Source organism: Arachis hypogaea, chromosome 14, assembly GCF_003086295.3.
Source record: "Arachis hypogaea cultivar Tifrunner chromosome 14, arahy.Tifrunner.gnm2.J5K5, whole genome shotgun sequence".
Classification (NCBI taxonomy): domain Eukaryota; kingdom Viridiplantae; phylum Streptophyta; class Magnoliopsida; order Fabales; family Fabaceae; genus Arachis; species Arachis hypogaea.
The window spans coordinates 68,306,302-68,319,183 of NC_092049.1; the positions used below are offsets into that span (position 1 = coordinate 68,306,302).

General features: G+C 38.5%; 2 non-coding genes across 2 annotated transcripts; one reads left to right on the top strand and one right to left on the bottom strand.

The window, feature by feature from the left end:
* Positions 1-2,454: 2,454 nt before the first annotated feature.
* On the bottom strand, positions 2,455-2,562 carry LOC112746358 (small nucleolar RNA R71). Its single transcript, XR_003174247.1, has one exon. It is a non-coding gene; the product is annotated as a small nucleolar RNA R71 (small nucleolar RNA).
* Positions 2,563-12,405: 9,843 nt separating this feature from the next.
* Positions 12,406-12,513, top strand: LOC112745935 (small nucleolar RNA R71). Its single transcript, XR_003173839.1, has one exon. It is a non-coding gene; the product is annotated as a small nucleolar RNA R71 (small nucleolar RNA).
* The last annotated feature ends 369 nt before the right edge of the window (positions 12,514-12,882 follow it).

Genomic DNA, 12,882 nt, shown 5'->3' on the forward strand with positions numbered 1-12,882 from the left:
GCCGTTACCAAGGAAGGAACGATCACGATTTCGCACACCAAGTTTTTGGCGCCGTTGCCGGGGATTGTTCGAGTTTGGACAACTGACGGTTCATCTTGTTGCTCAGATTAGGTAATTTTCTTTTTGTTTTATTTTCAAAAAAAAATTCTTTCAAAAAAATGTATCACCTGTTTTTGAAAAAAAAAATTTCAGAGTTTTTAAGAATGAATTCTAGAGTTTCATGTAACATGTTGAAGCCTGGTTGGCTGTAAAGCCATGTCCAAATTCTTTTGGACTGAGGCTTCTAAACCATCAGCATAGAGGCAAGTTAATTTGAAGTATCAGCTGTTGTATGTCTGATTTGAATGCTAAAGCTGGCTGGCTATTAAGCCATGTCCAACCCTTGGATTGGAGCTTTAGGCTAAACATTGAAAGATTCCTGGAATTCTTCTAAAAAAATTTTGAATTTCTTATTTTCTTTTTCCTATATGTTTTTCAAAAAAAATAAAATAAAATACAAAAAAAATATAAAATCATAAAAATAAAAAATTATTTTGTGTTTCTTGTTTGAGTCTTGAGTCAATTTTTAAGTTTGGTGTCAATTGCATTTTTTCTAAAAAAATTTATGCATTTTTCGAAAATTCATGCACTCATAGTGTTCTTCATGATCTTCAAGTTGTTCTTGGTAAGTCTTCTTGTTTGATCTTGATGTTTTCTTATTTTGTGTCTTTTGTTGTTTTTCATGTGCATCTTTGCATTCATAGTGTCTAAGCATTAAAGATTTCTAAGTTTGGTGTCTTGCATGTTTTCTTTGCATCAAAAATTTTTCAAACACATGTTCTTGATGTTCATCATGATCTTCAAAGTGTTCTTGGTGTTCATCTTGATATTCATAGTGTTCTTGCATGCATCATGTGTTTTGATTCATAATTTTCATACATTGAGTCTTTTTGATGTTTTTCTCTCTTATCATTAAAAATTCAAAAATAAAAAAATATCTTTCCCTTTTTCTCTCATAAATTTTCGAAAATTTGAGTTGACTTTTTCAAAATTTTTAAAATTTAGTTGTTTCTCATGAGTCAAATCAAATTTTCAATTTAAAAATCTTATCTTTTTCAAAAATCAAATCTTTTTCATTTTTCTTATTTATTTTCGAAAATTTTAAAAATATTTTTCAAAAATCTTTTTCTTAATTTTATCTCATAATTTTCAAAAATATTATCAACAATTAATGTTTTGAGTCAAAAATTTCAAGTTTGTTACTTGCTTGTTAAGAAAGATTCAAACTTTGAGTTCTAGAATCATATCTTGTGATTACTTGTGAGTCAAGTCATTAATTTTGATTTTAAAATTTCAAATTTAATTTTTAAATCTTCTTAATATCTTTTCAATCATATCTTTTCTATCATATCTTTTTAATCATATCTATTTTCAAAATAAATTTCTATCATATCTTTTTAAATCTTATCTTTTTCAAAAATTTGATTTTAAAATATCTCTTCTAACTTCTTATCTTCTTATCTTTTTCAACTAACTAATTGACTTTTTGTTTGTTTCTTATCTTTTTCAAAACTACCTAACTAAATCTCTCTCTAATTTTCGAAAATCCCTTCCTTCTTTTTCAAATTTTCTTTTTAATTAACTAGTTATTTTAATTTTAATTAAATTTGATTTCAAATTTAATTTTCGAAATTTAACTTTAAAATTTTAAATTTTATTTTAATTAATTTTCAAAATTCCCCCTCTCTCATCTTCTTCTATTTATTTATTCATCTACTAACACTTCTCTTCCACCCAAAATTCGAACCCCATCTCCCTCTCTGTGTTCGAATTTTTCCTCTCATCCTTCTTATATTCTTCTCTTTTCATACTTGCATAAGGAATCCCTATACTGTGACATAGAGGATTCCATGTTTTCTTTGTTATTCCCTTCTTTGTCATATGAGCAGGAGCAAGGATAAGAACATTCTTGTTGAAGCAGATCCTGAACCTGAAAGGACTTTAAAAAGGAAACTAAGAGAAGCTAAAATACAACAATCCAGAGACAACCTTACAGAAATTTTCGAAAAGGAAGAGGAGATGGCAGCCAAAAATAATAACAATGCAAGGAGGATGCTTGGTGATTATACTACACCTACTTCCAAGTTTGATGGAAAAAGCATCTCAATCCCCACCATTGGAGCAAACAATTTTGAGCTGAAATCTCAATTAGTTGCTCTAATGCAACAGAACTGTAAATTCCATAGACTTCTATCAGAAGATCCCTACCAGTTTTTAACTGAGTTCCTGCAGATCTGTGAGATTGTTAAGACTAATGGAGTAGATCCTGAAGTCTACAGGCTCATGCTTTTCCCTTTTTCTGTAAGAGACAGAGCTAGAACATGGTTGGACTCACAACCTAAAGATAGCCTGAACTCTTGGGATAAGCTGGTCACATCCTTCTTGGCTAAGTTCTTTCCTCCTCAAAAGCTGAGCAAGCTTAGAGTGGATGTTCAGACCTTAAATCCAAAAGATGGTGAATCCCTCTATGAAGCTTGGGAAAGATACAAGCAGATGACCAAAAGGTGTCCTCCTGACATGCTTTCAGAATGGACCATTCTGGATATATTCTATTTTGGTCTGTCTGAGTTCTCCAAGATGTCACTGGACCATTCTGCAGGTGGATCCATTCACCTAAAGAAAACGCCTGCAGAAGCTCAAGAACTTATTGACATGGTTGCAAATAATCAATTCATGTATACTTCTGAGAGAAATTTTGTGAATAATGGGACGCCTCAGAAGAAGCGAGTTCTTGAAATTGATGCTCTGAATGCCATATTGGCTCAGAGCAAAGTGTTAACTCAGCAAGTCAACATGATTTCCCAAAGTCTGAATGGATGGCAAAATGCATCCAACAGTACTAAAGAGGCATCTTCTGAAGAAGAAGCTTATGATCCTGATAACCCTGCAATAGCAGAGGTAAATTACATGGGAGAACCTTATGGAAACACCTATAATTCATCATGGAGAAATCATCCAAATTTCTCATGGAAGGATCAACAAAAGCCTCAACAAGGCTTTAATAATGGTTGAAGAAACAGGCTCAGCAATAGCAAGCCTTTTCCATCATCTTCTCAGCAACAGACAGAGAATTCTGAACAAAATACCTCTAATTTAGCAAACTTAGTCTCTGATCTGTCCAAGGGCACTTTAAGTTTCATGAGTGAAACAAGGTCCTCCATAAGAAATTTGGAGGCACAAGTGGGCCAGCTGAGTAAGAAAATCACTGAAACACCTCCTAGTACTCTCCCAAGCAATACAGAAGAGAATCTAAAGAGAGAGTGCAAGGCCATTGATATAACCAAAATGGCCGAACCTACAGGGGAGGAAGAGGACGTGAATCCCAGTGAGGAAGACCTCCTGGGACGTCCAATGATCAACAAGGAGTTTTCCTTTGAGAAACCAAAGGACTCTGAGGCTCATCTAGAGACCATAGAGATTCCATTGAACCTCCTTATGCCCTTCATGAGCTCTGACGAGTATTCTTATTCTGTAGAGAATGAGGATGTTACTGAAGAGCAAGTTGCCAAGTACCTTGGTGCAATCATGAAGCTGAATGTCAAATTATTTGGTAATGAGACTTGGGAAGATGAACCTCCCTTGCTCATCAATGAACTGAGTGATCTGGATCAACTGACATTACCTTAGAAGAAATAGGATCCTAGAAAGTTTCTAATACCTTATACCATAGGCACCATGACCTTTGAAAAGGCTCTATGTGACCTTGGGTCAGGGATAAACCTCATGCCACTTTCTGTAATGGAGAAACTGGGAATCTTTGAGGTGCAAGCTGTTAGAATCTCATTAGAGATGGCAGACAAATCTATGAAGATGGCTTATGGACTAGTAGAGGACGTGCTAGTAAGGGTTGAAGGCCTTTACATCCCTGCTAATTTTATAATCCTAGACACTGGAAAGGATGAGGATGAATCCATCATCCTTGGAAGACCCTTCCTAACCACAGCAAGAGCTGTGATTGATGTGGACAGAGGAGAGTTGGTCCTTCAACTGAATGAGGACAACCTTGTGTTTAAAACTCAAGGATCTCCTTCTGTAACAATGGAGAGGAAGCATGAAAAGCTTCTCTCAGTACAGAGTCAACTAAAGCCCCCACAGTCAAACTCTAAGTTTGGTGTTGGGAGGCCTCAGCCAAACTCTAAGTTTGGTGTTGAACTCCCATATCCAAACTCTAAGTTTGGTGTTGGGAGTCTATAAAATTGACCTGATCACCTCAGGATCTGTGGACCCCACAGGATCATCTCAGCATCTGTGGACCCCACAGGATCCCCACCTACCTCCACTCATACTCTTCCCTCTTCTCAACATTCATCCTCTCTTTCTAATAAACACCCTTTCCCAAAACCCTTTACCAATCACCTCAAACTCTCTTCCCTATTACCCCTTCACCACTCACATCCATCCACTCTTCCCTATAAACCCCACCTACCTTCAAAATTCAAAATCACTTTTCCACCCAAACCCACCCAAAATGGCCGAACCTACCCCCTCTCCCCTCACTATATAAACCCCTCCATCCCTCCTTCATTTCCACACAACACAACCCTCTCTTCTATACCTTGGCCGAATACACCTCCCCCCACTATCCTCCATATTTTCTCTTCTTCTTCTTCTTTTCTTTCTTCTCTTGCTCGAGGGCGAGCAATATTCTAAGTTTGGTGTGATAAAAGCATAAGATTTTTATTTTTCCATTACCATTGATGGCACCTAAGACCGGAGAAACCTCTAAAAAAGGGAAAGGAAAGACAAAAGCTTTCACCTCCGAGTCATGGGAGAAGGAAATATTCATCTCCAAAACCCATCAAGACCACTTCTATGATGTTGTGGCCAAGAAGAAGGTGATCCCCGAGGTCCCTTTCAAACTCAAGAAAAATGAGTATCCGAAAATCCGACATGAGATCCAAAGAAGAGGTTGGGAAGTTCTAACCAACCCCATTCAACAAGTCGGAATCCTAATGGTTCAAGAGTTCTATGCCAATGCATGGATCACTAGGAACCATGATCAAAGTAAGAACCCGAACCCAAAGAATTATCTTACCATGGTTTGGGGGAACTACTTAGATTTCAGTCCGGAAAATGTAAAGCTGGCGTTCAACTTGCCAATGATGGAAGAAAACGCACGCCCCTACACAAGAAGAGTCAACTTTGATCAAAGGTTGGACCAAGTCCTCATGGACATATGTGTGGAAGGAGCTCAATGGAAGATTGACTCAAAAGGCAAACCGATTCAACTAAGAAGATTGGACCTTAAGCCTGTAGCTAGAGGATGGTTGGAGTTCATTCAACGCTCAATCATTCCCACTAGCAACCAGTCTGAAGTTACTATAGACCGGGCCATCATGATCCATAGTATCATGATTGGGGAGGAAGTGGAAGTTCATGAGATTATACCTCAAGAACTCTACAAGGTGGCTGACAATTCCTCCACTGTGGCAAGGTTAGCCTTTCCTCACCTCATTTGCCATTTTATGCAACTCGGCTGGGATTGACATAGAGGGAGATATCCTCATTGATGAGGACAAGCCCATCACTAAGAAAAGGATGGAGCCAACAAGAGAGACTATTCATGGACCTCAAGGGACGCATGAAGAAGCTCATCACCAAGAAATCCCTGAGATGCCTCAAGGGATGCACTTTCCTCCACAGAATTTTTGGGAGCAAATCAACACCTCCCTAGGAGAACTGAGTTCCAACATGGGACAACTAAGGGTGGAACATCAAGAGCACTCCATCAACCTCCATGAAATTAGAGAAGATCAAAAAGCAATGAGGGAGGAGCAACAAAGACAAGGAAGAGACATAGAAGAGCTCAAGGACATCATTGGTTCCTCAAGAAGAAAACGCCACCATCACTAAGGTGGACTCATTCCTTGTTCTTAAATTTTCTGTTTTTCATTTTTATGTTAAATGTTTATCTATATTTGTGTCTTATTACATGATCATTAGTATTCAAGTGTCTATGCCTTAAAGTAGTGAATATGAATCCATCACCTCTCTTGAATGAAAAATGTTTTAATTACAAAAGAACAAGAAGTACATGGTTTCGAATTCATCCTTGAAACTAGTTTAATTATTTTGATGTGGTGACAATACTTTTTGTTTTCTGAATGTATGCTTGAACAGTGCATATGTCTTTGGAAGTTTATGTTTATGAATGTTAAATATGTTGGCTCCTGAAAGAATAATGAAAAGGAGAAATGTTATTTGATAATCTAAAAAATCATAAAAGTGATTCTTTAAGCAAGAAAAAGCAGTGAATACAAAAGCTTGTAGAAAAAAATGGCGAAAAAAAATGGAAAGAAAAGAAAAAAAAGAAAAAAAAAGAAAAGAAAAAACAAGCAGAAAAAAAGCCAATAGCCCTTAAAACCAAAAGGCAAGTGACGTTGGGATTTTTGCCAGTAAAGAAGTTCATAAAAACAGTTGCGTTGTAGATATAGTCTTTAAACCAACAGAAATTCCTTCGTACAAATGTTTTGGTTGTCACAAGTAACAAACCCCTTAAAAATTGTTAACCGAGTATTCAAACCTCGGGTCGTCTTCTCAAGGAACTGCAAGAAAGTATGTTCTTATTATCGGCTATAAAGGTTGTAATTGGGGTTTAGAAGGTGAGAAGCAAGTGATTTGAATGACAAGTAAAGTAAATGGCAATTAAAATAAATAAATGCTGTAAAGCAACTTTTGGCAAGGTAAGAGAAATTAGAAGTCCAACTTAGTTATCTCTATCAACAATAATGAAAGTTGAATCTAAGTTCCACTTAGTTAACCTTTACTAAAATAAAGGAAAGTCAAGGGACTAATTAGTTTGACCTTCGAATCCTAATTATTTTCTAAGAAAAGGTTGGGATTATTGAAGTTCAGTTTAATTAGCAAGATAACGATTATCAATTATGCTGAGGTTAATAATGTTGAGTTACTGATTTCTTAACCAAGACCAAAAAGGGAAAAAGTAAAATTGTTGGAATAAAAATGTCCTTAGATGGAAAGCAATGGTAACACAAATTAAAGAGAAAGCAATCAATAACTGGAATACCTCAAATAATCATTAATTCAAATAACAATCTGTAACATGGAATAATTCATAAATCAAATTGTAAAAGTAAATAATCAACTCAAGTGCTAGAATAAATAAATAAAAGTGAAAAGGGAAGCTTAAAACAAAGGAACATAAAACCTGGATCGAGAGTCACTCTTAAAAACTAAGAGAAGTCCTAAATCCTGAGAGAGAGGAGAGAACCTCTCTCAAGACTAAATCTAAATCATGGGAAGTAATAAAAATGCGAGCTCCCTATGAATGGATGCATTCCCCCACTTTATAGCCTCTAATCTGTGTTTTCTGGGCCGCAAACTGGGTCAGAAATAGCCCAGAATTCGCTGGTTACGAATTCAAATGCGCTAATTTCCGTCACTGCGATGCGGCCGCATGGATCACGCGGTCGCATCACCTAGCGTCAGGGGAACTATAGCATATTATATATCAAATCGAAGCCCCGGACGTTAGCTTTCCAACGCAACTAGAACCGCATCGTTTAGACCTCTGTAGCTCAAGTTATAGCCATTTTAGTGCAGAGAGGTCAGGCTGGACAGCTTAGCAACTTCTTCAACTTCTTGTATTCCTTCCACTTTTGCATGCTTCCTTTCTATCCTCTGAGCCATTCCTGCCCTGTAATCTCTGAAATCACTTAACACACATATCAAGGTATCTAATGGTGATAAGAGAGGATTTAATATTAGCAAATATAAGGCCAAAGAAACATGTTTTCAATTAAAGCTCATAATTAGGAAGGCAAATGTAAAACCACGCAAACAGTATGAATAAGTGGGTAAAGAGTAGATAAAAATCACTCAATTAAGTACAAGATAAACCATAAAATAGTGGTTTATCAGCAAGGATAATAAAAAAGGATCCAAGGCTTTGAGCATCAGTGGATAGGAGGGCCTAAAGGAATAAAATCCTGGCCTAAGTGGCTAAACCAAGCTGTCCCTAACCACGTGCTTATGGCGTGAAGGTGTCAAGTGAAAACTTGAGACTGAGCGGTTAAAGTCAAGGTCCAAAGCAAAAAAAGAGTGTGCTTAAGAACCCTGGACACCTCTAATTGTGGACTTTAGCAAAGCTGAGTCACAATTTGAAAAGGTTCACCCAGTTATGTGTCTGTGGCATTTATGTATCCGGTGGTAATACTGGAAAACAAAGTGCTTAGGACCACGGCCAAGACTCATAAAGTAGCTGTGTTCAAGAATCAACATACTGAACAAGGAGAATCAATAACACTATCTGAACTCTGAGTTCCTATAGATGCCAATCATTCTGAACTTTAATGGATAAAGTGAGATGCCAAAACTATTCAAGAGGCAAAAAGCTACAAGTCCCGCTCATCTGATTGGAGCTATGTTTCATTGATAGTTTGGAATTTATAGTATATTCTCTTCTTTTTATCCTATTTGATTTTCAGTTGCTTGGGGACAAGCAACAATTTAAGTTTGGTGTTGTGATGAGCGGATAATTTATACGCTTTTTGGCATTGTTTTTACATAGTTTTCAGTATGATTTAGTTAGTTTTTAGTATATTTTTGTTAGTTTTTAATTAAAAATCACATTTCTGGACTTTAATATGAGTTTGTGTGTTTTTCTGTGATTTTAGGTATTTTCTGGCTGAAATTGAGGGACCTGAGCAAAAATCAGATTCAGAGGTTGAAGAAGGACTGCAGATGCTGTTGGATTCTGACTTCCCTGCACTCAAAGTGGCTTTTTTGGAGCTACATAACTCCAAATGGCGCTCTTCTAATTGCGTTGGAAAGTAGACATCCAGGGCTTTCCATCAATATATAATAGTCCATACTTTGCCCGAGTTTAAATGACGCAAACTGGCGTTGAACGCCAGTTCCATGTTGTAGTCTGGCGTTCAGCGCCAGAAACAAGTTGCAAAGTGGAGTTCAACGCCAGAAACACGTTACAAACTGGCGTTCAACTCCAAGAATGACCTCTCCACGTGTAAACTTCAAGCTTAGCCCAAGCACACACCAAGTGGGTCCCGAAAGTGGATTTTTGCATCATTTACTCATTTATGTAAACCCTAGTAACTAGTTTAGTATAAATAGGACTTTATGCTATCTTTGTAAGGGATCTTTGATTAGTTTTATGCTATCTTAGATTTTCATGGGGGCTGGCCATTCATCCATGCCTGGACCATTATCACTTATGTATTTTCAAACGGTAGAGTTTCTACACACCATAGATTAAGGTATGGAGCTCTGCTGTTCCTCATGAATTAATACAAAGTACTACTATTTTTCTATTCAATTCAAGCTTATTCCTATTCTAAGATATCCACCAAGTACAGAGGACCGAGTCTGAGATATTAGAATCTTCGTGGTATAAGTTAGAACCCATGGATGGCCATTCTTGAGATCCGGAAAGTCTAAACCTTGTCTGTGGTATTCCGAGTAGGATCTGGGAAGGGATGGCTGTGACGAACTTCAAACTCGCGAGTACTGGGCATAGTGACATACGCAAAAGGAGGGTGAATCCTATTCCAGTATGATCGAAAACCTCCAGATGATTAGCCATGCAGTGACAGCGCATCGGACCATTTTCACAGAAAGGATGGGAAGTAGCCATTGACAACGATGATGCCCTACATACAGCTTGCCATGGAAAGGAGTAGGAAGGATTGGATGAAGACACAAGGAAAGCAGAGGTTCAGAGGGATGAAAGCATCTCTATACACTTATCTAAAATTCTCACCAATGAATTATATAAGTACCACTATCCTATTTTATATTTTATTTATTTTCATCCACTATAATTTCTTAAAACAATTTAATCCGCCTGACTGAGATTTACAAGATGACCATAGCTTGCTTCATACCAACAATCTCCGTGGGATTCGACCCTTACTCACGTAAGGTATTACTTGGACGACCTAGTGCACTTGCTGGTTAGTTGTACGAAGTTGTGAAATAGAATTAAGAACATGAACGTGCGTATTTAGTTTTTAGCGTCGTTACCAAGGAAGGATCGATCACGATTTCGCACACCAGATCTCCATGCTCATTCTTCACTGTAGTGACTCCAGACTTCTTGGGCACCACTTGTACTGGGCTTACCCATTCACTGTCTGAAATGGGGTAGATGATATCTGCCTCCAGTAGTCTGGTCACTTCCTTCTTGACAACCTCTAAGATAGTGGGGTTCAGTCTTCTCTGGGGTTGACAGACAGGTCTTACTCCCTCTTCTAAAAATATCCTATGCTCACAGACTTGAGGGTTGATGCCTACTATGTCTACCAAACTCCAACCAATTGCCTTCTTGTGTCTCCTCAGCACACTAAGTAACTGCTCTTCCTGTTGAGAAGTGAGTTCCCTTGCAATGATAACTGGAAACTTCTGCTCATCTTCAAGGAAAGCATATTTGAGGTGTGGAGGAAGGGGATTTAATTCTAACTTCTGATCATGGTCAGGCTCTGTGTTGTCTAGAGCTGGTAACAATGGTAAAGCACCGTTATTGTCCTTTGAGAATGTCCCCACATTTGGACCTTGTCCTATGTACTTCTCTTCAAATTCCTCCTGGTGAACTTCAGCCACAGTTTCATTTATGATGTCACACTGGAGGATAGAATGATCCTCCGGAGGATGCTTCATAACTCCATTCAGATTGAAGATTACTACTCGGCCATCTATTTCAAAAGAGTATGTTCCTGAAAAAGCATCTAATTTGAACTTCGAGGTCTTCAGGAATGGTCTTCCGAGTAGGATTGATGATGGCTTCTCTGAGTCATTTTGGGGCATCTCTAGGATATAAAAATCAATGGGAAATGTGAGCCCCTTAATGCCCACTAATACATCTTCAGCAACTCCAGCCACTGTAATAATGCTTTTATCTGCTAACACAAAACAAACTGCCGACCTTTTTAATGGAGGGAGCCTCAAAATATCATATATAGACAAAGGCATTATACTCACACATGCTCCTAAATCACACATGCAGTCAGAAAATACTACACCACCAATAGTACAATTAACCATACATGGACCTGGGTCACTACACTTTTCAGGTAAACCTCCCATTAAAGCAGATATGAAACTACCTAAAGGAATAGTTTCTAATTCATTAATTTTGTCTTTATGTATACATAAATCTTTTAGAAACTTTGCATATTTAGGTACCTGTTAAATAACATCAAAAAGAGGAACAGTTACCTCAACCTTTTTGAACATCTCTACCATTTTGGGATCAGGTTCCAGCTGCTTCCTGGGCTTCCTTGCAAGTTGTGGAAATGGAATGGGAGTGGTGTCTTCTATAGTGTCTGCGCCCTTTGGTGCTTCCTCCTGTGGTTGAACTTCTTCTTTTTCAGCCATGTCCTGTATGTCCTCTTCCTCTTCAACATCTTCTATTTCCACTACCTCTTCAGCTGAGGCGTGTTCTGGTGGGCTTGGCTCCTCCTGATTCCTCTCCTGCAGTGTGGTTCCGGACCTTAGGGTGATGGCATTAATGCCACCCTTTCGATTGGATAATGGTTGAGAGGGGATTCCACTGGAGCTCAAAGGCTGGTTATTGGAGTTATTCATTGATCCAATCTATGAGACAAGAGCTTGCAAAGTAGAGTTCAGACCATTTAGTGTAGCATAAAGGTTATTTTCCATGGTCTGTTGTCTCCGATCAATAGATTGTAGTAAGTCGTCATTAGAAGATGAAGAAGGATAAGTAATTTGAGAGGTCTGCTGTTGGTTATTCTGTGGTCCTTGGGATTGCCTCAGGTGAGGTGCTCTGTAAGGCTGGTTCTAGTTCTGCTGCCTGTTGTTGTTATTATTCCACCTCTGATTTCTCTGATTGTCTCTGCCTCCTCTGTTGTTATTGTCCCTCCAATTCTGGTTAGAATTGTCCTGCCATCCATGGCTGTAATTGCCACCTTGATTGTACCCTTGGTTGGGGCGGTCATAGAAGTTATGAGTGGCTGCCACAGTGTTGTCTTCCTGCTGGAGCTGCGGACATTCATCAGTATAATGGCTTTAATCAGCACAGACTCCACAAACTCTCTGTGGGACTAACTGTTGGCTTTGCTGTGGTGGAGAAGGTTGAGCTTGCTAAACTTGTTGTTGATTCAATTGCATCTGCTTCAGCAAGTTGGTCATTTCACAGATACTCTGAGTTAGAGCAGCAGTCTCTCTGCTAGAGGATACTTCTGCAACGGCTTTTGAACGGCCTTGTTTCTGCCTGTAATTCCGAGTAGATTCTGCTAAGTCGTTGATCAATTGCCATGCCTCATCAGTGGTCTTGTACATTTTCATAGACCCATTGCTAGCACTTTCCAATGTGGTCTTATCTTGGGGCCTCATGCCCTGTGTGACGTAACCGAGTAACACTATCTTGTCAATCATATGGTGGGGGCATGCTTCCAGAAGATTATTGAAGCGCTCCCACTATTCATAGAGAGTCTCAGATTCGTCCTGAACGATCATGGAAATGTCTTTCCTCAGTTTATCAGTAACTTCAACTGGAAAGAACTTTTCCAAAAATTCTCTTCTAAGTGTATCCCAGTCGGATACAGTTGCTGCGGGTTGAGTGTAGTACCACTCTCTTGCCTTTCCCTCAAGAGAAAACGGGAAAGCTTTCAACAAAATTGAAGTTTCATTTTCACCATCACGCCTGACAGTAGAACAGGCTGCTTGAAAATCTCTCAGGTGCTTGATAGGCTCTTGAGTAGGTAAGCCATGAAACTTGGGCATCAAATTGAGTAGTGCAGTCTTTATTTCAATGTTTGTAGCCACCGCTGGGTGATGCGCTTGAAACGGTTGCATTGAAAAATCAGGGGCTCCAGCCTCCTGGATAGTAACTCTTCTAGCTGCTGC